Consider the following 26,195-nt stretch of genomic DNA (forward strand, 5'->3'; position numbering starts at 1 on the left):
ATGGGAAATAAAAATCTTTTTCCTCGATCGTAAATCCTCGAGTGGAAACGACGAGTCTCGCCCGGTAAAAATTTTCTCTCGCGAACTCGAATTCGACGGGCACGTTTAAATGTTTGAAACCGTTTAAAAATATATATTTCTTTCGGCCGTCGACAAAAATATCGTTACGATATTTATACGTTCTCTCGCCTTCGTTCTATCTGAAACATGTGTCATTGTATTTGCAACGAATTATTTGGAGATAAACAATTCGCAATAACTTCCATTATGCTGAGTATGTTTACCATTACCCCTCGAAAACATCTTATCGCGGCAGCTCGATTCGGCGTTATCGGTTCTGCGCGCAGCGGGCCACGTCGAAGCGCTCGCTGTTCACGGGCCAAAAGATCAAACGTCTGGTATCGATGTTTGACGAACGTGTTACAATGCTTTTCAAACGTCCATTAACGTTTGAAAACAATCGTATTAATAAAAGTTGCTAAAAATTCTCGTTGGAATAAACGTTCAAAGGTCCAACGTTTTCAGCGAAGGTATTGCTTTCTTCTCGTATCGCGTAGTACAGTAATGTCTCTCTAATTGACGCTCTGCTTGTGCAGATTTTTCTAATTGTTGACAATCAGTAATTATATAACTGATCCGCAAGGCTCTAATAATCGTATCTCCTCTTCCCAAATTGTTCATTTTTGTGGACAATTTTAACGTCGATTACAGAGTACAGTAAATTCTCCCTAATCAACGTTCAGATTGTACACAAAAATGTACAATTTGGAAAGATTATTATAACTATATTTATAACTATAAAAACGAGGCGGAAGGCTCGAATAATCATATCTCCTCTCCCCAAATCGTCCATTTTTGTTTACAAGTCGAGGTACAATTTGAGAGAATTTACTGTTACAAACTTAAAAATGGAATACAAGTATTTAACGCCGGATTGTCCACAAAAATGGACAATTTAGGAAGAGGAGATACGATCATTAGAGCCTTACGATTCATTTATATAATTACCGATCGTTAACGATTATAAAAACGAACCGCAAGGCTCCAATAACAATCGTATCTCCACTTGCCAAATTGTCGCATTTTCGTGTACAATCCGAGCGTCAATTACGGAGACATTGCTGTATCCGCGAAAATCCGACTGCTTCTCCGCGGTTCGCTGCGCCGCGTCTCGAAACGGGACGATTATTATTACAATTACGAGATTCCGAAGGAACAACGCTTATCGGGAGTGTATTTTCGGCGAGAGAGATTAGAGAGTCGGTCTTGCGTCGATAAGAGAGAGAGATTGCCGTGCTCGGACGTTTGTCGCCGATCAAAGTCTGCCGGATTCGAGCTCGGCTGACCGTGAAATGGCACCTTTGCCGACTGGAACCGCGGATCCTCTTCCAAAATATCGTGCAATCCCGGCGAGATTAGACTTCCGCGTCGTAGGTAACGACGCAAGTAGACGCCTAGGCGGCGCGTAAAAGCAACGATTCGCGAACGCGTTTCGTTATTCCGAGCGCGCGCGAGCACCGTCGGGATTCGAGAGGTTCGAGATTTCCTTTGGAGGAAAAGATCGCGCCGATCGAACCGCTATCGGCTGCAGCTACATCGGCTACGATTCGGTCCTCGGTGTTCCGAAAGATCGCGTCTTGTCGCAGCGGATTTATGGGAGCGGCGATAGAGCGACGGGGTGGCTAAGCGACGCGGCGGTAATAGTCCCCCGGTGGCCTGGAAGGGACGATTGATTAATACAGGCTACAATAGAAATCAGAGCATCGGCGCGCTCCGGGTTGCGATCGTTCGCGCGAGTAAATTTTTTTACAGCCCTTGTAGCCCCGGCCAGTCGCGCACGCCGCTCGTAAAAGTACCTCCGATGGAAGTTTTACGCCGCGCGCGTGCTGAAACTTTGACCGATTCGGCCCACCCGAATTCTCTGTGTGTCCGCCGAAACCCGGAGCGTAAAACTTTTATACCGTTTCTGCGGCTGACCGAAGCTCCCGCCGGGAACGATCCTGGAAATCGGTTCCAAGCCGAATCGTGCTCGCGAGAGGCCCGGTGCTCCACGAGGAACAACTCCGATCGACTGGTTCAACCCTTTCGGCATCCATCTGATCACCTGTGCAGCCGAGCGCCGGATACACAGGGTGTTCCAAAATTATGATATTTCCGGGAAACGAGGGGTTTCCGAGATCGTTTGAAGCAACTTTTTCCTCAGCGAAAATATTCTACGAGGCTTCGTTCACGAGTTATCGACGAAAAACAGTGACCAATCAGAGGCGAGCTCGATTGGTGCGAGGCGGTCGAGCCAACGAGCGCGCGAAGCCCGGATCCGCTGATTGGCTCGGCTGCCTTGCGCCAACCGAGCTCGTCTTTGATTGGTCAGTGTTTCTCGTTAATAACTCGTGAACGAAGCATCGTAGAACATTTTCGCGAAGGAAAAAGTAGCTACAAACGACCCCAGGAACCCCTCATTTCCCGGAAATACCATAATTTTGGGATACCCTGTATATCGGCATCCATCCGACGACCGGTATGGACAAGCGCCGAATACATCTGGCATTCGTGCGAGCCATATTTCTGACATATTAGAAATTATTCTAATAAAGTCTTTTCTTACAAGGATTCCGAAAAAACAGCTACAGGTATAACCGTCGTTTGATCCGAATTGATTTACAAAATTTGAAGTTACATTTTTGTTCGAAACTTGTTCATAGATTTGAACATATTGTAGGCCCTTTACAGAATGTTTGCAGGAAACGAAAGATTTAGAAACGGATCAAGCACAGTTGTTACTTAAGAAAATCTTCGTACAAAAGTGGACCGACCCACTGTGCTATGTGCGCATTTTCGGCGCGGCACCCCGTACAGTGCGAGTATCACGGCTGACAGCGCGCTCGTACCGAAAGGATTAAGGTCCGGAGGCGCGGGAAAAGTTTCGTTCGAGGGTCGAGCGCGCGCGCATGCTGCTAGGGGTGCGAACGGAAGCGGAGAAAGCCGCGGCTCGCGTCGCGTGGTCCACCTACGCGGCACTCGACGGCTGCTCGAATTATCGGCTCGGAGATCGTTTCGCTTTGAATAATAAAAACATCGAATTTCCATGAGAACCGCTCAAAGATAACCGGCGCGTTTGCTGCCGTTAAGCGACGACGGTATCGCGCTCGACCGCTCCGTTGTATTCGAGCAACAGAGCGCATGTGGCACGCGTGGAACAGTTTCAAAGGAGCGACGCTGCGAAGACGGGACTAGTACCATCGAGCTTTCCAATCGAGATTCGTCGACCGGGAAGCGCGAATTTGCTCGCGTCACATCCGCGGATTGTCGGGACAGTTACACACGTCCTCGCGGCAACAATGCTCGGCAAGAACAATCGGATTCGATCTTTCCCTCGCGCCAGTCCTCGCATAATAACGCGATGGGTCCATCGATACCGGTTAGTCGCAACGTCCATAGTTTCTCGGTGCACCGTGCCGAAAGGGCTGCATCGAAACCGCCGCGGCGGTACGCGAGCAAAGTTACCCAGGCCATTGACATTTCCAACAGGCTTCAAGGTCATCGATATTGTCGGGGTATAGGTTTCCCAAAGAACCACCGCGAGCGTTGCGCGGGGAAACGACGATGAAAGAAAGCGACGCGAAAGAGAGAGAGAGAGAGAGAGAGAGAGAGAGAGAGAGAGAGAGATTGGTAGGGCGGAAAGGGATCGCAGGGAGCGGGTGAACATACGTTTTCTCGAAAACGCATCGCGACCGTTCCAGTGCCCCCTCTGGTGGCCTCTTCCTCCTTTTCCCTCGGCCCGTTTTTCCCAATTCTGGCAGCTCTACGAAGAGAGTTTTGTTGGACAGGGGGGATTCGCGCATGTGCCACAGGGGTGGCAGCCTCGAGGACGGTAACAGCGCCGGAGACAGCGGGTGGGAACGAGAGAGACCGCGAGAAGCAGAGGGCGAGCGAGACGGGACGAAAGAGAGAGTAAGAGAGTGAGAGAGCGGGAGAGGAAGAGAGAGAGAGAGAGAGAGAGAGAGAGAGAGTGCGAGAGGAAGAAGGACGGTCGTCGGGTGAGATACGTGTGAGAGTACCCTGAAGAGTGGCGTCGGTAGTACCGTGGGGGGTGGTGGGTCGGCGCGGCGTGGCGAGCCGAGTCTCGACTGGGGGTGAGACGGGGCTGGGAGGGGGTTGGAAGGGGCGCGGGGCGACCGTTCACGTCTTTTCGACGTCGACGCAACCCCGTTGGCGCAGAATAGCTGCTCAGTGCTCGTCGAACGGCGCTGTGTTGCGACGGGACCATGCCGCCGCGCCCTGCACCACCGATCCAACGATCTCAGGTACGCGAGATTCACTATCATTCCCCGAGATAATCGGCGCCGGCCGATCCCCCCGATTTACGCTCGGGCCGGCCACGGTGACCCCGGTTCCTCGTCGCGTCACGCCGCGCCGCGCCGCGCGTTGTCACGCTTCGAACGCGACGCGTCTTCCGGCGGGCCCGGTCGCGCGACGCGGCGCGTCCCGTCTCGCGGGACCGACGCGAATCTCGCGTGTACCCTCTTCCGGTCACCGGGACCGTACCCGATCTATCGCGACGGAAGTCGGAAGAACGCGCCGGCAGAGCTCGAGCGGTCTCCACAGTCCTCTATCCCTCTTGTCCGCGCGCCTCTATCTGTCAGCGATCGCGAGAGACACGGAGAAAGACGTGGCTCGCCGAGTCCGACCGACCCCCGCCCCCCAGGACCTCTAGATTGAAACTGGATCGCGTCGATCGACCGGTTATCGATTAATTATAAAAAGCGACGGCGCGCCGACCGAGAGGAAAGAAAACCGGGACTCGGGGGAGCAAGTTATTACCGTGGGACGCTATTCCGGTGTCCTCCTTTCCCATAGAGCCGCTCGATCGCGATGGATCGATGGATCGCGATTCGCACTCGAAGATTGGGAACACGCCGCCGGTCGCCGCGCTAGTTTTCTCTCTCTCTCTCTCTCCCTCCCTCCCTCCCTTTGTCTCTGTCCCTGTCTTCGTCCCTTCCTGTCGAGGGTTTTCATGGTGCGAGAGAATGGCTGTTTGGTTTTCGAGTGCGCGGAGAGGGTCCTCGGCCGGTCTCCGCCGGTCTTCGTTTACCCTCTCCTCGTTAGAGGCGTTTTGTGTATGTCCCGTGAGCGTGCCGGTGTGAAACGATTAAAACAGTTCCGCTCGGCGGCTCGCGAACCCTTCGCTCGGTCGTTCTTCGTTCGTCGCGCGTCGCGGATCAAAGCGGCACGGAGAGGATAATATCGCGGGGGCGCGCGCGGCGAACGCCGGATATCCAACGGATTCGGCGGGGGACGAGGTTTGATAATGGGGAACCTTGCCTACTCGACGGCCACCGCCGATTTTCTCCTCGCTTAAAGACTTAAAGGTGGCTTGTTTAAGCTGCGCGGCGCCGCGTGGTTTCAGAACCGGCTTCTCGAACCGGCGCACCGCTGGCTCGGTCGCTCGCGTTAATTAACGCGAGGCCACGCGCGGCCACGTTTCAAATATGTGCTCGTCCCTCCTCTCTCTCTCTCTCTGTGTATATCCAGCTCTACTCTATTCACCAGAATCGTATTTATCCCGAGCGTCCCGCTTCTTACGACCGCGCGGCTCCCTCGACGGTCCGACGCTTTTCACCGATTCAACTTTCGCGGTCCGCTCGCCCTCTTCTCTCTCTCTCTCTCTCTCTCTCTCTCTCTCTCTTTAACAGTGATCGTAAAACTTCCGCGGAATCGAAAGGGTTTGTTCGACGGAATGGAAACTTTGTTACGGCGGTTGCTCCTTCGGTCGAATTCCGATGGGTGCCCGGGAAATTTAGTGTGCCCGCCGCCGGTCGCCGGCGGAAATGGATGGCGCGTCCCGTTTCCTCCAGCGAGAATTGATCGAGATTCTCGTGCGGTCTTCTTTATTTCGCGGTTCGCAGGGATACCCGGCTGATGAATTAGCGTTCGCGAGAAGGGCGAATCGTCCGGCGGACGCGTCGCGGCAGCGTGCTCGACGATTTCTGAAACATGGAATCGGCCTTCCTCCTAAACGGCCTCGCGTGCTCGGACGAGAACTATTCTGTTGGCGAAGTTCGGTCTCGCGACAGTCGACGACGGTCGAAATAAAACGCACGGTTTCCCGTTCCGGGGCGAAACGACGCGGACAGCAGAGAATTCTGGAGCGGCGAGCGTGTTCGTCACTGTTGCTGCAAAACTATCTCGAGTGTTTCGACCCGACCTTGATCTTTTCCGCAATTCGAGCACCACTTGGCCGGATGTAGAAAGATAGACAGGGCGCGAGAGTGAGAGAGAGAGAGGAGGAGGGGAGGTTCCGATTCGGAAAAACGAAAACACGGCTATCAATTGGCAATTAAACCAGTCCGCCCTGTTCACGGTTAAAACGAGCAGAAAAGGAAGGTCGAGTTTATCGGTCGGAGGCGTCGCGGACGTCGGAAAAACGGGTTTCGGAGGCTGGCGAGGGATGAAGAGCGAGGAGCACGGTGAGAGAGAGAGAGAGAGAGAGAGAGAGAGAGAGAGAGAGAGTGAGGGGGGAGAGGGAGGCAGGGAGGTCGAGGCACAACAAATGTCTAGAAAATAACGTCTTGCTGTTTTTCTTTTTTTTCGCTTCGTTACGGTTGAACAGCGATACATGCCAGAGCTTGCACGAGTATCTCGGGCACGGTACAGAATAGATATTTCATTGTTACGGGCTGGAATATTTTTCGCTGACAGGAAATAATGCTCGTCCCGTCTTGTCTCGTTAGGAGGATTCCTGTAGCCATTCTTGCATGTAGCGCCGGCTCGCTCGTCCGCTCGCTGTTGCACGCGCGCGCTTTATGCCGCCCACTCCGCGCCGCCCCGAATTAATGGCACAGAAACTCGGGGGGAGAGGGGGGAGGGGTAGGTTGAGAGGGATACTTTTCGGTTGGCCGGTCGGCGGCAGGCCCCGCATTCCGCAGTCCGCGAAACAAAGTTCAGTTGCGCGCCGTCGGTTCGTTACGAGGGACCAGTTTCGTGAAAACCGGCAACCCCCTACCCCCGTTTTGCACCTCGTCCCGTCGCCAGTCTCTCCCCTCTGGAATTTTCATCCCCCACCAAGAAAGCGCGGCCGGGTCTAGCGGCGAAATAACTATTGTATCGGCGGCGATAGTCGCTCGGCGGACTTCCGGTCGCGCACCTCGCGTCGCGCCGTTTCGCTCCGTCGACGTGTGGATGTTCCATCGTCGGCTAACGGGAACGCTTGGACGTCGCGCTGTGAAAGCCGCGGGAATCTTATTGTTCGGGGGTGAGTCGCGCTTATTTCTTCCAACTCGTGCACGCAACCCCTTCTCTCTCTCTCTCTCTCTCTCTCTCTCTCTCTCTCCCGCGCAAAATGCGGCGTCCTCTCCGACAAATTCGCCGAAAGATTCGACCGGCGAGTGTGATTCTACGGCGATCGTTACGCGCGGTTCCTGCGTGCTCGGTTTCTTTTTTACGCGGTGTGCGATCTCGTTTGTCCGGGCAATCGAAGAAAATTCCACCGTAACGGAACGCGAGCAGCAAAAAATAAAAAATTGTTCTCCAGTTGTTCGACGACTCGGTGATTCGAACCAATTGTTCGCGCGACTTTGCTCGGAGTCGCGATCCGCGCGAACCTTCTGCGGCACATCGCGGCCCGAGAAAGGCCGAATCGTCGAGTCGTTCTTCCGATTCGATCGGTACGTAACATTACGAATCGTTGCCGATGATTCTCCGAAATTCGAGAACGTCGTCCCGCGCACTGCGGAAGCTCGTATTTTTACACGACTCTTTTTTCCTGTATCCGTCAATTTCACAGCCATTTTTCCTTTTCGGACGGGATCTCGTATCAGCCATCGAGCCGAACACAATAGAGGGGTCGTGCGATTTTTGGACGTTTACCAAGCCAACTTTTCTCAGGGTTTCTTGTCGGATTTTCGTTACCTGTATTTCGTGCATATCCTACGGCAAGTTTACGTATCAACCGATTCTCGCCTCGCGAAACTTTTCCGCGCGTAATTAACGGCTTTCTTGGTTTACGATTTATTCCATCGGTGCGTTACTTTCAACTTCAGGCTGCAACAGCAGCTACCCTTTAACCCTTAGCACTCGGAAAGATTTTTCCGATACACCTATCGGCAGCTGAAAGCAAATTTTGCAAACATTCTGATTTTTCTATGGAAAGTTGAATCGAAATAAACATCGTTGCACTGTTAGGATTCAACGAATAAAAGATTTTGTATTTTTATTCATGTATTTTACACGAGTAGCTTAAACAAATGATAATTTACCGTCACCGTATCGGCGATATTCGAGGGCAAAGATTTAATTACCGTCCGACCGTCTTTCTTCATCGATAGCGGTGTCGATCGTCGATCGAGAAGACAGTTAACGAGCAAAGTGATCCAATAAAACTTTCTTCCTTGGTCGCCATTAAAAAGAAAATTACCGAGCTGCCTTTCAACGCAGGACAATCCCGGGGGAGCCTACCGACACTTTGGTCGGGTTGACCCTTTGCTCTCGAATGGTGACTCTGAGGCACCACTGAAATTTGTTATATCACGTTTCAAGATAATGTTTATATTAACAATGTTTAGATTTAAAAGATTGCTAAGAGTGCAATTATCGCGCGAGTCCCAAGAGTCAATTTCATGCGCATAAAATGCGTTTTGTCGCGTATAATAGAAATGCTATAAGTTAGAAAAATGATTTTATATTTATTTATTTAGTTAAAATAGCTTCGAGTGCAAAGGGTTAATGGAAGAAAAATTCAAAATTAGTTGCAACACAGACCTCCTCGACCGTCTACCTATTATGGAACGCTTTTCAGGGTGCACAAGATCAGCATCGGTTTTATTACAACTTGGAAAGCGTTATTGTTGCACATTTAAACTACCGTTCGATAGATCGATATTTCTAAATACTTTTCGCTTACCGCTATACAGTAATGTCTTCCTTACTGACGCTCGGATTGTCCACTAAATTGGATAATTTGGGAAGAGATCTCCTCCTTGGGAAGAGGATCCTCAGAGATTGGAATCCTCAGCTTGGAATCTTAAGCTTGGAATCCTGAGCTTGGAATTTTGAGCTTGGAATCCTCAGCTTGCAATTCTGAGCTTGGAATTCTGAGTTTGGAATTCTGAGCTTGGAATCCTCAGCTTGGAATCCTCAGCTTGGAATTCTGAGCTTGGAATCCTCAGCTTGGAATTCTGAGCTTGGAATCCTCAGCTTGGAATTCTGAGCTTGGAATCCTCAGCTTGGAATTCTGAGCTTGGAATCCTCAGCTTGGAATCTTGAGCTTGGAATCCTCAGCTTGGAATCCTGAGCTTGGAATTCTGAGCTTGGAATCCTCAGCTTGGATTCCTCAGCTTGGATTCCTCAGCTTGGAATCCTGAGCTTGGAATTCTGAGCTTGGAATCCTCAGCTTGGAATCCTGAGCTTGGAATCCTGAGCTTAAAAATCCTCAGCTTGGAAACAAAAATGGACAACTTGGGAAGACGAGATACAATTATTCGAGCCTCGCGGCTCGTCTTTATAATTGTGGACAATTTATAACTATAAAAATAAACTGCGAGGCTCGCGAATAATCTCCTCTTCCCAAATTGTCTATTTTTGTGCGCAATCTGGGCGTCGATTAGAGAGACATTGCTGTAATCGTTTCGAATCGGACGACGGGCCCGGGAAACAGCCCCCGTCGCGACGGGAGAATAGATTTCTAAGCCATCGAAATTTCTTTACAGGCCATTGCAGCACGTTTTATTGCCGCGAAGTATATAACTCTTCCTGGTGAAACTTTTCTGTGCAACACTCGAGGGGGTGTCTCGCGTCCCCCGCCTTCTTTTATCGCCTTTTATCTGCACCCTCCGTCCCGCTGCCGCGCGCCACCGCATTGATAGCCCGGTCTCTCGGTTTAACGCGATTCCTGTTCATTATTCGGCGTAATCCGGCCGGCGAATCCCACCGGCTAATAATTAACCGTTTTCATCCCCCACTGTTCGAACCACCGTTCGGGGAAGGGGCCGCAGGACTTGCACGAGTCGCGGTGCATCCTGCGCGTTAGTATTTAATAAACATTCCCTCCCCTGGGAGCGGCAGGTTAACCAGGCGTGAACCGGGATTTCGCGATCTACGACGCGGAACTTTCGATATCGTTTCTCGGACGGGCACGCTTCGTGAATCTTCGAACGAATTTACGCGGTTTACATTTCCCATTCTCTCTTCGTCTCTCTCTCTCTCTCTCTCTCTCTCTCTCTCTTCCCCTCTCTCTCGCACGCATACATTCTCACGCACTCATAGACATACACTGTCTTTCTTTCTCTCCGTGTACGTATCTCTCTCGTTCGGCCCCTCGGCGAGCGCGGACCGAGAGCACAGGCTCGTCGATGAAATATTCCCCGGTTCAACCGTTCGAGAGAGGGTTTTGCAAGTGTTCGAGGTGTTGGTGAATTTTCGCCGTGCAAGGGAGAACGGCATAGGTTATTGATTATCGTGAATGGCTTTATAAATAACCGATCGTGTAGGAGCAGCCGTCGGAGACGCGTAAATATCGCTCGCTGGTGCGATTCTTTAAAAATCGCCGGCTCTCCTCTCTCTCTCTTCCTCTCTGTCCTTCACCCTCTCTCTCTCTCTCTCTCTCTCTCTCTCACTTACTCTCTCTTTCTCGTTCTCTTTCTCTTTCTCTCTCTCCCACTCTCTCACTCTCTGTCTCCTATTTTTTTTTCCTCTCCGATCCTGTCAACCGCCCGCGCGTGTATATGTCTCTGGGCCGCCGCTCTCTGATGAAATCCGGCCGCGTTTGATCGATGCCTTCGTAATACGCCACGAATTCTCATTTTCGTTCTATTATTCGGGGACGGTCGCGCGGATAGGCCCGCCGGTAGGCCGCATAGGAAAATCATCAAGAGGCTGCAGCCGAAAGGTCACAGTTTTTGCGACACACGCCGCACCGCCAAGCTGGGAATCAGGTCCTCGTAGTCAAAGGCAGCGGAAAATGTGAGTAGAGCTTCGCTTTTGCCTGACTCCGCACATTTTGCGTGTCATCATCGTCGATATATTTCCCTTCCTATTCTTCCGGGGACCGTGTTATTCGGCCCTGACGCCTGTAAATCGGTCGGGTAACGCGCGTCTCGTCGCAACAACCTTTTCGCACGAGCCTTCATGCGAGCTTCGAGTAAGCACGAATCCATTCGCGTTATTCTTGCCTCTAAGGAATAATCGTGGAATAATCGCTTGCAACAATCTGGAATCGAAACTTTCTTAACGATAGAATTAACGAAACGTGAACATGGCTCGTGTATATTGGTTTATGACAATGAGAAGTTAGGGTTGCTCGCAGTTCGTACACCTTCTTATTGCAATACGGCGTGGGACAAATACGGGGTGTCCCAAAAATGTCTCGCAATCCGGGAATGGCAGGTTCCCGAGGTCATTTGAAGCAACTCTTTCCTCAGCGAAAATGCAATCCGCGGCTTTATTTGCGAGTTATTAACGAAAAGCAGTGACCAATGAGAGGCGAGAGGCGAGGCCTAGCGCTAGGCGGCCGAGCCAATCAGCGGAATTGGGCTTTAACCGATCGTTGGCTCGGCCGCCACGCGCCAGCCGAGCTCGTCTCTGATTGGCCACTGTTTTTCGTTAATAACTCGTAAACGAGGCCGCGGATTGCATTTTCGCAAAGGACAAAGTAACTTGAAATGACCTCAGGAAACCCCCATTTCCGGATTGCGACACATTTTTGGGGTACCCTGTGGATGTGGACACTCTTTAACCAGTTAGCTATTTTTGTCGACTATACTCGTCATGAAGGAATGACAACATTTTGCGTTACGTTAAAAACAGCTAACTGGTCAGAAAGGATACATACTTTCGTATTGTTCATTAAGTTATATACAGGGTGTCCCAGGTTTTAATGTTCAAACTTTGTCAATATATTCTATGGCACAAAGTGAGAAAAAAATGTTATGTAAACATAGGTCATATAGAGCTTTATGAAGAAGTTGTAACAAAAATTCAGAATAGGAATAGTAATCAACTAAAAAAAAAATAAAAATTAAAAAAAATCTTCGATCGATGTCAATCATGTATTGTCAACAACGGTTATTAATACGTTTCGAAATGTATTCATAAACACAGCTTACATAAACACACGGCATGTGCTGATCTATTCGAGCCAATGCTCGCAGTAACAGCAAGTTGATTACTATTCCTATTCTGAATTTTTGTTATAACTTCTTAATAAAGCTCTATATGACCTATGTTTACATAACATTTTTTTCTCACTTTGTGCCATAGAATATATTGACAAAGTTTGAACATTAAAATCTGGGACACCCTGTATATATTTTTAAATGTGCTGCGTTTAAACAAAATGTGAAGAAAATCAATCCCGATCTTCTATCGTAATACAATATGGTTGAACAGAGAAGTAATCGTAATCGAATTTCACGCGGCAAGATTTTCATAAAATATATAATATATCATAATCTCAGTTCATAATTTCTTTTTAAAACTACATTTCAGTTTAACGGGTCGGCTGACAGCGTTCATTTCAGCGGTAGCTTTTATAGGTGTAACATTTTGCTAAATGCAACGTAGCCGTTTGCGAGATATAAACTAAAATATTGTGTCACCGAAAAGCACGGCATCCCTCGAGTGTGCTCGATAAATTAACCGCGGATCCTTATGCGAAATAAAAATGAATCTTGTCTCTTAACGCGCTCGTTACACGCCGAATCAACCCCTAAAATTCGCACGATGTCAAAGTCATTTTATCAATGAAACAGAAAATAGATAGTTAAAATTTACCATAGCTGTTATCAGTTTAATTCTTTTGCATCCTAAAAATGCTAGTTCCATACAATTCGTTCGCATATGTTAGAATAAAAATAAATTTCGAAGCCTAATTAAAAATTAGTGTCACCTATACGAGACCTCGACGCGATGGCGTGCGTCGGTTCTTGCAATTTATCCGCTGTTTCGCCAATTCCCGATTTTTCTTATAAACGCATAAAATCCGCAGCTCGTGTAATCATAATTTTCAGCACCGACGCGCACAGAGAGTTCATTCGATTCCGTCCTGGCGAGGCGTCAAATTTCAGCGACCGGAAACGCGTGACATCGTTAGCAAAGCACGTGTCCATTTAAGATTTGTATTTGCCCGAATCAGATTCAGAGGAGCGGCATCGTTAACCAGCAATTAGGAGGCCGGAGATCGAATAACGGTAACCGCGGCCGGCTATAATTTCACCGGTCGCTGATAAATCGATACGGCAAAGCTTGGCGCACAAACACGAGAATAGAAGTAATTTACGATTTTGATATTTAAAAGCCGACTACTCGGCGGGCATAAATCCGTGGGAACCTGATTTACGGTCGGATCGCGAAGCTCGGACTTCGCTGATCACATAGAATTAGCTCGCTGTTTCGACGGAGAGAGCAGCGTTTAGCCGTAAGCAGGTCAACCGTGGATCCCGCCTCCCCCGCGTCGCGCCGTTCCGTACGCGCGGTTCTGTTCCGTCCCATTCTTTCCAACGAGGGGATCACGCGAAAGAAGAAAAAAAAAGATGTCGGGAGTGTTCGGCGACCACTGTCCGACCGCGTTTTCGACCCCGAACTCCTTCGTGTGTTCGTCGGCTATTCGTTTGGCCAACACCACCGTAAATCCGGTGGTAAAGATCCTTGGGTTCGCAGGGGTTGTTTCCCTTTTTTTTTCCTCGCGCCCTTTAAGCCGCGCGGGATTAGCTGGCCAACCGCGATATTAAATTTCAGCCCCCGAGTTCCTCCACGCTCCCGTCCGAAGGGCCGGAAAGGCAAATTTTCCGCTTTAAGAATCGTCTCCGCTTCAAACCCGTGGAAGATGCGCGAGGACGTTCGTCCGCTCTCCCGAACAGGACGATGTATTTTACATCGAAAACGCTTAAACGTCCCCCGGACGGACTGTTTCTCGCTTCTCGCTCCTCGCCTTCTCTCGCCGCGAGCTATATTATTTGATTTCCCAGCGTCGAAATGAAATTGCACGGAAAGGGGTTAATTTGAAAATTGAAAGTCCAATCGCTCCGATTGGCAATAAAGGCTCTCCTTTGCGCGGCCGCGTCCTATACAAGAAAATGAATGAATCTGTTGGACGAAGGTTATGAAAAAAATTGATTAAAGGCCTGGTTCGAGAGCGAGGCGGGGGGGATTTCCGTCGGGACGTTTTTACTTGAAGGGGGGAGGGAGGAGGAGGGTTGAAGCGGCTTCGGGCACTCGACAGCTATCCGTCGTTATTTACGTAACGAGTCGGCCAGCTCTGTGCGGCTCGTCGAGAAATAAGGACGTAAATAGTGGCATGTTTTGCATCGGTTAAAATAGCTTTAACAAGGCAAGTGGTAACTCGAGTGTCTCATCGGCAGCCGGTAGATCGTCGATTGTACTCGAGGCACAACCACTTCCGTGCCAGTGATTTTCATTCAGGCCGCGTAAATAGCGAAAAACAAATGCGTGTTGTTCCCAGCCACCGGCCAGCACACCCCTGCAATTACCGAAGGCGATTTCCACCAGAGGTGTCCGCCGCATTTCGACGATGCGACCAGATTTTCGGCTATGACCGCGCAATTCTATTCGACCCGCATCGCTATGGTCGCTCGTTAACGCGTTGAATACCTCGTCGGTCATATTCGCGGCCGGCAATTCATTTCCGTTGCACCGTCTTCGAACGAGAGTGTGTTTTCATTCCCAATTTTCAAGCTCGTTTACTTTTCATATGCGTTTTCCAATCGCGGGCTAATGCGGTAGAATCTCGTTTATACGAACGCGTCGGGGGACGAGGCAGTTTGGATAATCGAAGGGGTGCGATAATAAAGGTTCGCCGGCAAATGACCGGCGACGCGAGAAAACATATGCCTTCCTTATTAGGTAAATTGTCCTAACATTTCTGATCGTCCAAAAACTGAAGCTTCAACCCTTAGCGCCCCGAAGGCTCCGCTACAGAGACATTTGTCATTTGTTCCGTAACTCCGAAGGCTCCGCTGCGGAACCAAATGTTTTTACCATACGTTATCGTCGGCGTTAGCAATTCTTATCTGTAGTTAAAACGTGCCAAGTCTGTATCATTACGATTAAACCATTTTTCGACCTTTTCTATGGTTAGCAACATGGAGAAAAATAAATATTACGATTAGAATTTAGAGCCGAGCGATACCGAAGACGTATTTGATTTTGAAGAGTTAAAAGACATTGTGGAAGACAATGTTGGTTATGATTCTGACACTTCGAGTAGTAGTAGCGAAATTATACTACCAAAGAGACGAAGGATGAGAATTATTGAAAGCGAAAGCGAAGATTCGTTACAAGACTTGGACGAATGGCGCGATGTTAAGGAAGAATTACATATTCCAGATAGAATACCTTTCAGCGTATTGTCACAGGTCGCGTTGGACCACGAGTTCCTACAAACATCGAACAGCCGATACAATATTTTAAATTATTTTTCACGGACGAATTGGTAAACGAAATTATAAAGGAAACCAACGATTACGCAGAAAATGTTCTAAACTTGAAAGAATATCTCGTAACTCTATTTGGCAAAGCGAACACTGTGACACTTGTCCAAGTAAACCCAGAATGCACACGGGAGATTGTTACCAAAGATATCGCACCATGGTGAATTACAGCATTAAAAATAGATCTTTTATTTACAATAGGAAAGTGTATATTTATAAAATAAATAAAATCAAATGCATTGGCAAGGACGTGTAATCTTTTCCGCTGAAAATAAGACTTCCTTCATCTCGGGCGCTCCGCTCCAAAAATGTGCCGGAGTTAAATTAATAAAATCATTTTTCAGTATGTCAAAACACTCTGTGAAGTGTGCAGGGAATATTTTAGATATTTCAAACATTTTCAAATACCCTGAAAAGTGGCAGTTTAAAAGTACATAAGACGTTTCAACTAAGGACGGCGTTGTAATCGAACATCGATCAAAATACGAAACGATTAGCAGAACTTTTAACATCATCGGTAAGAGTTCGTTATTTCGCGCGTTGTTCTCCGAAATTCTTGTTCTATCTTACCAAGAATCAATTGTGTTGTTAATTATTTCTGTTGTGCAATTTAATCGTGTACTCACGGCCGAGAATACGCTTTCGCATAATCGCGAGTGTGCTCGACAGTAGTTCGGATAATAAAGGCTCAATTATGTGAACGCGTAGCCGTGGTGGAACATTAATTCGTTCGTATAAACGAGGTTTTACCGCGTTCGCAGCGACGCGCCCCGCGACGAACGGTCGACGAATCGCCGTCGAAATATCGTTGTAGCGCGTAGCTTTCGCCGTCTTCGCACGGATCGCCGTCGAGAAAGATGTAAAAAAGTTAATCGAAGCGTACTCGGCGTCGGGCTGAAATTAATGGGGGACATTTTATCGCGAGATTGTTCACGGCCGAACAAGCTGCGAACGGATTAATTTAGCTTGGTTCGATATCGCTAATTTGTAGGAGGACATTGTTTGTTCTCCCATTGTTATCGACAATTGGGATGGCTCGTTCATCGCCGACTTACACCGTTCGTCGTTCGTTCGTTCGGAGGGGGCGGGCGGCTCTCGTTTTGCGCGCGTGTTTTCTCTGCCGTTCCGCCGGCATTACCCGTTCCTCTTTAGCCGCGTTTAATAATTATAACGGTATGTATAAAAGCTGCAGCATCCATTTGCGTGCTTTTTGCGAAGACAAAAGCGGAGGTCGTTGTTCGGCGGACAGGTGATAAAATGTTTTCGAGGCGGCATTGTGCGACCGACGCGTTTGCCGCCACGCATTTCGCGCGAACAGAAAGAAAAGCGAGCGTCTTTCGGTTCCGCGGTTCCGCTCGGATTTGCGGTTTAATCGCGTTTCGACCCGACGCTCGCCGCCGATCGAAAGATTAGCCGCGGCCGCTCGATGTTCGGAGCGTTCGCTCGCGTTGAAACGGCGAACACGGGGCTCGTCGCTGGAAGGAACGATCGAGAGAACGCGAGCGGAGCGGAGCGGAGCCTAAGATCAATCGCGCGAGGAGGCGGAACCTCCGGGTGGACGGATCTCTCCGACGCGACGGTAAGATCCGTGAATGAGCGAAGTCGCGATCCCGAGCCGGCGGTAACAAAAGGCGAATCGGGTTTCATATATTTTTTTTTCTCCTCCCTTTGTTAAAGAATGTCTCGGGGACGGGGTAGGAAAGAGCAGACGTAACTCTGCATTAAATATCTGCTCGTGAATGAAACGCGCGTCTTTATTCGTCGTTTTCCTTGTTGCCTTTGTCTTCTTCCGGGCGAGTTTGCTAAAGTTCCTCGAGCGAAATCGTTGTGTCCAACGAAAGAAACGAATTACTTTCGAGGATGGTTCATTATTTCGATTATACGCGGGCTAATTTATAAAAGGGAGCCGCCGAGAAGGTAGACCGACGGACATTTTTCAACGAGAAAGCCCGCGGAGTCCTCGAACAATCCGGCCGAAGTAATTGGTGTGCCGTGTCCCCGATGAACGGGAGAAGGAAATACTTTTGACACCGCAGCCGATCGGACCCGTCAAAGGAGGAAAATTAATTTCGCTAGAGATCGATTAATTTAATTAATTCGTTCCAAGTCAAATAAAACTATTTCCAGACCCCGAAGAACGCGGGCCGGGCCGCTTTTCCCGGCGAACTCGGACCACGAGATATTAATTAACTCGACGACGGCGCCTTCGGGTCTTCCGCGACCCCGACAAGATAGTTCGTATTATACCGATCTATCGTAAGACGTTTGCAAATGCGACGTTTCGTTAACCTTCCTAAAAGTTGGCAAGATTTTAATGAACCTCGATTAGACAAATTTGGGATTACAGAAAATTCTTCTCGATCGACGCGAAGCTAGAAAACAAAAATGGACAATTTGGGAAGAAATCAACGTCTATAAAAAACGAGCCGCGGGGCTCGATCAATCGTGCCTCCTCTTCCCAAATTGTCCATTTTTGTTTCCAAGCTGAGCGTCGAATAGACAAATTTGGGATTACAGAAAATTCTCCTCGATCGACGCGAAGCTAGAAAACAAAAATGGACAATTTGGGAAGAAGTCAACAACTGTAAAAAACGAGCCGCAAGGCTCGATCAATCGTACCTCCTCTTCCCAAATTGTCCATTTTTGTTTCCAAGCTGAGCGTCGATTAGTCAAATTTGGGATTACAGAAAATTCTCCTCGATTCACGCAAAGCTAGAAAACAAAAATGGACACTTTGAGAAGATTATTATAACTATATTTATAACTATAAAAACGAGGCGGAAGGCTCGAATAATCGTGTTTCCTCTTCCCAAATTATCTATTTCTGTATACAGTAAATTCTCCCCAATCGACGTTCAGATTATGCACAAAAATGGACAATTTGGGAAAAGGAGGTGCAATTATTCAGCTCATTTTTATAGTTATTGGCAATCGGTGATTATAAAAACGAGCCGCGAGGCTCGATCAATCGTGCCTCCTCTTCCCAAATTGTTTATTTTTGTTTCCAAGCTGAGCGTCGATTGGGGAGAATTTAATTTATTTTATTTGAAACGGAATTGTTCAGCTTCGTTTTGATTTAGCAGAAAGGACCCTTTCGATGTATAGTTCGTGCGTGATTCAGGCGAGAGCCCCGTTTAATTTTTATTATTTATAGAAAATTTCATCAACTTTATACAATTTATAACACGAATAAAATGTAAATACAAGTAATATAATCTTGATGGCATTCGTACCATACGTATACAGTGTAAAGTCATAAAAGTATTGTAATATAAACGACAGATATCTCTTCTATTATACTTTTGTAGTCTGCACTGAAAAGGATCGTTTCTTCCGAATGTACAGAATCTATAACGCTGGCACTATTTTTACCAGCGAGATCCAAAGGCATCGAAGATTTTAACTGAAAATTATTTCCTCGGTTTCGTCACTTCGATCGACTTACTCGCTTTTACTGTGATAATTATAAAATTGAGATAGAAATAGATGTACGCGTACAAAAAATTGCTAAAAATAGCGTTAATCTGTACGCACGTCTAGAAGTATTTCCGAAAAAGCCGTGCGTTTAGGAAGATTTCAGCAATCGGAGAAAAGAGGCTCGAAGATGCGTGTTCCGATTTGAGCCGTTTATTTTGAGAGTGGCATAAGTCACTTTGTTTTTAAGTCGATATATTAGGAGGACCGGAAAGTTATGTCGTTTGTTTACATGAAATTCAAACAGATAAATATGCGCAGAAACGAGATTACTTTTCGGTCCCCCTAATATATAAGGGTTTACGTTTCAACACGTTTAAAAATATGGATGCTAACTTTCGAGAAGATTTACTTGTATTCTTTATCCCAGGATACCGATATTTTTCTCGGTATAATTAATTTCGTATAAACATGAAAAAATCACCACTTTTCATCACGGTAAAGCGACTTATGCCACTTTCGAAATAAACGGCCCATTTTCGGCGATTAAACCGTTTCGAAAACCGTTTCGCGACGCGTCGCGAGCCGTCGCCGATTTTCGACCACGACCGTCGCATTTTTCTCCATTTGGTAAACGCGACGTTTTGAACGCGGAAGACAATGGAGTTCGCGCGACAGTCTCGGATGGCGTTTGCGCGCATAATGGAGACGAAGGGCAGTGGCTTAAAGGACGACGCGAGCAGGACAGGAATTATGCGATGCCGGGCGTAAACAGCGCGCGAGAGTCGTTCCGCTCGATTATAAATGAGGAGAATTCCGCGGCAATTTGTATGTCTCGGGTCGTTAACGTAGCCGGTTTTACCGGAGGGTCTTGTTACGGCCGAGTGTGTTCCGTGTACTAATATCGTATTAGCAGAAGTAATCCGTGTAGCGGAAAGAACGCGCGCGTAACGCTCGACGGCTTTTTATTTACGGGCAGACGGGTTCCGCGGCAGTTTGCACGGTTGTTCGATCGCCGGAAGATCGGCGGTAACAGCTCGTGAAACAGGATTATCAAAAAATGATCTTCTTCTTCCAACGGCGAAAGATCGAGAGCGCGGCCCGACGAAAAGCTGCGAATGAAAGAACGACGTAACATCGCGTCGACGTATCCGACGCTTCGACGATCGATCGATTCGCGGCGAACGCTCTCCTCCGCGTTCGTTAACGCGGAAAAGGACTATCCAAATTGACAAATCAGTTGGCCGGGGCGCCGATTGAAATTTCAAGGATAACGTATCGCCGGCCGTTTCGGACGCCCTCCGACCGACTTCTCCTTTTCGCCCGGCGACCATCTGTTTCCCAGAGGCAAACAGCTCTCTCTGCACCCTTGGCTATTTGTTGCGAATAACTGTAATCCCGTTTCCTCGTTCCGATCGATTCCGCAGTGCTCGTTTCGGTGTTACTTAAATCGTTCGGGAACGGCTCGCGGAGAAATTCGCGGAGATCGAAGAGCGTCGAGAGGCGAAGGGAAGCGTCGAGTCGAGCGAAATTTATTTTCCCGCGGACCGAACCGATTCTCGGCTTCGATCGTTTTCGAATACGTTTAACCCGTTGCGTTGATTTTACTTAGCGGTCACCCCTTCGTTGTCGCGTTAAGTGGAAACGCCGCTTAAATATTAATACGAGACTTCCTCTTGGCTCGGAGTTAATTTTCTTTGCACCGACCAGCTGCATTATTTATCGGAATCTCTCCTGCTGCTCGTCGCGCAGGCGAAAACACCTGTTAAACATCGACGTTGGTTCTTCCCTTCGCTAAATCTGTCGGGGATCGATGTCTGGAGAACTGTAAGGAATCGATAACTCGGAGATGGTGATCGGAGGTGATTTTTTGATTTCGCGGCAAAGCCGATTGGAACCGAGTCGCCGTTAGAAATCTTCTAAACGAGAGAGAAAATTAAGGTTCGCAGTATGAAACGATAGAACGCTGTTCCGGTTAAATCAGGGTTTGTCTGTGGATCTTCTTCGAAATTTCGAGAATACGCTTTTGCATTAACGAATGTTAGTTGTACGATTGTGCGATGCCCGTTGCAAGAAATTTCTAGCCGAAATTTTTGGCTACGCACAGGTCTAATGAGAATGAAACTTTGCATAAAGATCTGCAGACTTGTCGAACTTTCAAACAAAATAAAAACAATCGTATTCAATTCTAAGAAGCAGGAATTAACCAAAAATTTCTTCCTTTCTTGACAAATTTTAATAAAGATTGCGCGATGCCCGTTGCAAGAAATTTCTTAGCCGATGTAAAAAAACGTTTCCCTCTTTGGGTACGCACAGGACTAACGAGAATGAAACTTTGCATAAAGATCTGCAGGACTAACGAGAATGAAACTTTGCATAAAGATCAGCAGGCTCGTCGAATTTTCAAACAAAATAAAAACAATCGTACTCAATTATAAGAAGCAGAAATCGTAATAAAGCGAACAGAAGACAGCAATTTTTCCAACGCGTTTGCGCTTCGGTATCTGATCTAGAAACTTCGATCACGAATGCGCAAGTTCCTCGCTATATTTATAAGGCAAATTCGATAACAAGGGTTAGTCGCGTCTCGGAATTCTTTGAACGACACTCGGTGTGTCGGAGTTGCCCGACCGTCGCGTCATTCGAAACGCGTTTCCGGTTTGGGAATCGTTTTGGGTCCGCGGCCGCGTGGAATGGTAATGCGGGAGAGCAGGCATTAATATTTAAGGCGGGAGACAGCGGAGAAAAGATGACGGGGTGCTGCTCGGGGAAGTTTCGTTAAGCCCGGGACATTCGGGCCGCCGAAAGTTCGTTTATTAGTCGGCGAAGTTGGCGGCCCCGGGACACGGCCGATTACTATACTCTTATCAATCGGCCGGCGTCGTCGGATATGCAAACGGCCCCGGGGTCGACGCGGCTTTCCCTAACTCAACAAGCGGTCGCATAAATTCCCGGTAATGGCAGCCAATTACAGGATAATAGCGCGTTCGCGCCCGGCTCTCCCGGGGCGCGCGCGCGATCTCCGCCGCCGCGTGGAACGCGTGATTACACGGTTAAGAAAATTTAGTCTTCCGAAAATTAAGTGGCGAGTTAAAATCCATCGCGCGGGCGTGCGCGCGCGCGCGCGCGACCATTTAACAACGAGCGCGCCCCGTCTTCCTGCGCTCGGCCGAGGAGAACTCGTTCGTAGCTCCTCGTCGCCGTTTTCCACCCTCCTCGAGGAAACCTGACAACCTCGTTGCACTTCCATTTCGCTTCACTCATGGTAAATGGAACTTTCGAAAGCCTCGCGAATTTTTCACCGCGCCGCGGCACGGTCTCAACTTCCGCGCGAATCGAACGCGAGACGCGTTCCCAAAGGTGCTCCGGGAACTTGTCTGCAAATTTTTCGCTCGCTCGAACTTGCTCGAAATCAATGCGAAATTATTTTCGTACACAGTGGCGCCGAGAGCCTCGAACGCGACATTAGCCGAGAGAAATGATTTTTATTTGAATTTACTTCGCGCACACGTGTTTCCTGTAATTCGAATAAATACGGCTTTTCGAAAAGTGACTGTAATTCGACGCGTGTATCGCATTTCGCGGGAAACGATATTATTGTATATTCTGTAATATATTCTGATGTACGTGTAAATATGCAATTATAATGGGACCGCGGGTCGTGGTTGCGACAAACAGGAATTAGATGAAATTTGACTCTCGTTCGTAATATTTCGAACGAGCTGAAAATAATCTAATATCCTCTTGTAATAAGTTCGTTTTGTTGTTGTATACATGACAATTAATAATTACGTATAATACATCAAGTTTCGGTAGAATATGGAACAACCAGCGCGAAGAGAGTCGAGTAAAAATATATACGTATAAATATGCAATTTTAATGGGACCGCGGGTCGTGGTTGCGACAAACAGGAATTAGATGAAAATTGACTATCGTTCGTAACATTTGGAACGAGCTGAAAATAATCTAATATCCTCTTGTAATAAGTTCGTTTCGTTGTTGTATACACGACAATTAATAATTGCGCACAATATATCAAGTTTCGGTAGAATATAAAACAACCGGCGCGAAGAGAGTCGAGTAAAAACGGCTCGGCACGGAACGTGTTAAAAGTCGTTTGTCAATTTTCATTTGTTCCCCTTTTTCTCCAGGCCACGCGGCCGGCTCGGTTTCGCGTCTGTTTTGCGATCGCACGATAGCGAATGCGGCGCGGTGCACCCCGATGCGAGATCTCCCGGCTTGCTTTGCGACCATAATCCCGTCGCGTCGCTTTGGAGTTTCAATCGAGCGTGATGCGGCTGTACGTGAAATGATTAATTAGAGTGCAAGGAGCGAGCTCACAGGATCGCGCTGTCACGGGGATGTTTCTTTTAATTAAAAAACCGCGCGTACACGGTCCGGTTAATTCGCCTGTTCACTTCCTGCCCCGTTTCGCGTTTGATCGCGCCAAAAGCCCGGCCGAAATCGTCCGATCCCGAGCTATCCCGTGCGATCCTGATCAGCGAAGAAAAGCGTTGCGTTGCGTTTTCTTGTCTTTTTTTCGAGTCCAAAGGAAACTACGAATCGTCGAACGTCGCGAGAAGATCACCGCGATAAATCATCTTATACCCGCTCGCGTATCCCTGCCAGCTGTTTATTAATCTTTGTCCGCTTCATTTGTCTTGTCTTGTAAACACGAAAATATCACGATTTTTCAGGCGCTGTCCACCTTTAATTAATAAACAGATTACAGCCGGTTGCCCCGAGCTCGGACTGCCGCGCAAACTCATAATTTTACGAATATTTAGTTCGCGAAAAATACAACTCGGATGCCCGATGGAGAGATTGCTTCAATAAACACCGTTCGCAATTTCTGTTTACACAGCTACATTAACGTACGATTCTCCGGCGATGAAAATTCATATATTTTCTTTCGGATAGGTGTACAGGTTGTCCCAAAAATGTCTCGCGATCCGAGAACGGGAGGTTCTCGAGGTAATTTGAAGCAAGTTTGTCCTTGGCGAAAATGCAATCGACGGCTTCGTTTACGAATTATTAAGGAAAAAGAGTGACCAATGAGAGGCGAGATATGCTGGCGCAAGGCGGCCGAGCCAATGAGCGGAACTGGGCTTCGTGCGCTCGTTGGCTCGGCCGACAAGCGCTAGACGAGCTCGCCTCTAATAAACATATATAAAGTTAAATTATTGTTTACGTCCTGATACTTGACATCTCTCTTCTCCGATACTATCTTTCCTATTTCGGGAGAAATTTGATTGGCCGAGACTACTTTGAAAATTTCTAATTCACATTTCTATTTTATTTTTACTTTGCGTCGGATATATTGACTGGGCCGCAAAAATGTTCATCTCGGGCCGTATGCGGCCCGCGGCCCGGGAGTTTGACACCCCTGGTGTAGAGTATGAGTGCCTAACGCGAAACTAATTTCTTTCCTTAAATTACAATCTCCGATTGAAAACGCTTTTACTAAAAATATTCTAGACCGATCTGAACGCCAACGAGCAGACGAAACAGTGGAAGATGCGAGGTAATGCGCGACAAAGAATCGCTCGATGGTAAAATATTAAACAACCTCGTCCCCTATCCGATTAAAATGCGAGAAACCGGGGGACGCGCGCCGCTTGCCAGGATTTTTCCGACAATTATTTCTGAACATCGCGCGATGGTTAAATTCAGAGTCACGGCCGCGCCGATACCAATCGCCGATGGACAGCGTTTCCCGTCGATGGAAAATGTAAAAATAAAAAAGAAAAAAGGCTCCGGACAATCCGGAATTTCGCGCGGGAGCTTTAAATCTGCCGGAGGTAAATCAAAATCGCCGCTCGGTCTTGTTTCAATTAAATGAAAGCATACGTGCGCGCGCGGCAGCGTCGGCGACCGGTTAATCCGGATTGTCTCTCCTCGCTTTGTTGCATTTAATCGTACTTCCAGTAATTAAAATTATCCTTCTGTTGTTTAATCTTCCGCCGGGTCCCAGACCGAACCTCGAGGAGCGAGAGGCCGTCGCGCCGTCGCGCCGACGTCGCGCCGGTTCCTCCCCCCTGTTCGCCCCCCCGTTTCGCTTTCTCGTTCCTTTTGTCGAGCGAGACCCGACGAACCTCTCGCGTTCGCCTCTCTTCCTTTGGCCGGATCCCCAAGAAGCCGGTCGAATTTTCATTAAACTCTTTTCGCGGGCGCGTCGCGGCGCGGAACGGCGCGGCGCGGAGAACAGGGGGCGAGAACTTCTGCGTAATTTTATGCAAACGCGGAAGCATGTGCTCGGCTGCTGATAACACCCTCTTCAAAATTTGCCGGCGGCGGTAACCGTGTGCGCCGATGGCGGCTGATTGGCTGGAAGTGAGCCGTCTATTGTAATCCCGGGACGCTTTTTCTCCCGTGAAAAATCTCTCGTCGATTGTTGAATATCCATTTCTCCGGGCTTTTCCCGAGCCCCGAGCCAGAGAATCTCACCCTCCGTTGCTCTAACAACAACGCCGCGATAATTCGCCCCGGGGAAATGAAATCCGAACGCGCGCGAATTCCAGCCTTTGAGGCGAAAGTGCCCTATATTCCCGAAATCAACGATTCCGGATGGTTCCGGTGTCTCGCGATTTTACGCGCGCGGCCGGCAATTATTTCGCGGACTCGTATATCGGCCGGTTCCGCAAATTAATTTCCCCGTTTACGTGTTGCGAAATCTCGCCTAAGGGTGCGTTCAATTAGTAGCTATTCGACTGCGGTGTCGAGAGCACCCGAACGACACAATTCCGTGTCCAATTTCAAAAGTTGATTGTTATTCCAATGTATCCGTGCGAATTCAATTCGCGATTCGTTCATAATGTATATATATATAAAATCTATTTACACAGTTGGCCGCAGCCGAAATAGCGCCATGAAATAAATATGAATCCCGGGTCCCAGTTAGCCGGCTAAAACGTATCTCGACTTTTCGGTTCCATTCCCGTGTTGCATCGATTAAGCAAGAAGCTCCGCCGTCGTCAAAGGCGGGCCAAAATCTAATTTACGAACTATTTTCTCCCTTTTCTTATACGAAACGCCGTCGCGTGCCTCGAAATACTGCCCCGAATTGCAGGTATTTAGGGCTTCTTAATCATCGGGCTGAATCGATGTACGGTAATGTCTCTCTAATCGACGCTCAGATTTTCCACAAAAGTGGACAATTTGGGAAGAGGAGATACGATTATTCGAGCCTTGCGATTCGTTTTTTATAGTTACGAATTGTCAAGAACTATAACAACGAGATGCAAGACACGAATAATCGCATCTCCTTTTTCCAAATTGTCCATTTTTGTGCACAATCTAAGCGTCGATTACTATATTACTATATTACTATATATATACTA

At 48.1% G+C, this 26,195-nt stretch overlaps 1 protein-coding gene across 4 annotated transcripts in view; it reads left to right on the forward strand.

Moving 5' to 3' along the window:
* The first annotated feature begins 4,196 nt into the window (after positions 1-4,196).
* Positions 4,197-26,195, forward strand: part of Oct-TyrR (Octopamine-Tyramine receptor) — a 167,482-nt gene continuing 145,483 nt past the window's right edge. Inside the window, exons 1-2 of one of the 4 annotated variants that reach the window (XM_033467076.2) lie at positions 4,197-4,304; positions 10,833-10,956. The gene's annotated coding sequence lies outside the window, so the exon portion shown is untranslated. Of the gene's footprint in view, positions 4,305-6,517; positions 7,253-10,832; positions 10,957-26,195 lie in introns of those variants that run through there. The other 3 variants (XM_033467077.2, XM_033467078.2, XM_076523848.1) reach the window with 3 other exon arrangements.

This window comes from Megalopta genalis, chromosome 7 (assembly GCF_051020955.1).
Source record: "Megalopta genalis isolate 19385.01 chromosome 7, iyMegGena1_principal, whole genome shotgun sequence".
NCBI lineage: Eukaryota > Metazoa > Arthropoda > Insecta > Hymenoptera > Halictidae > Megalopta > Megalopta genalis.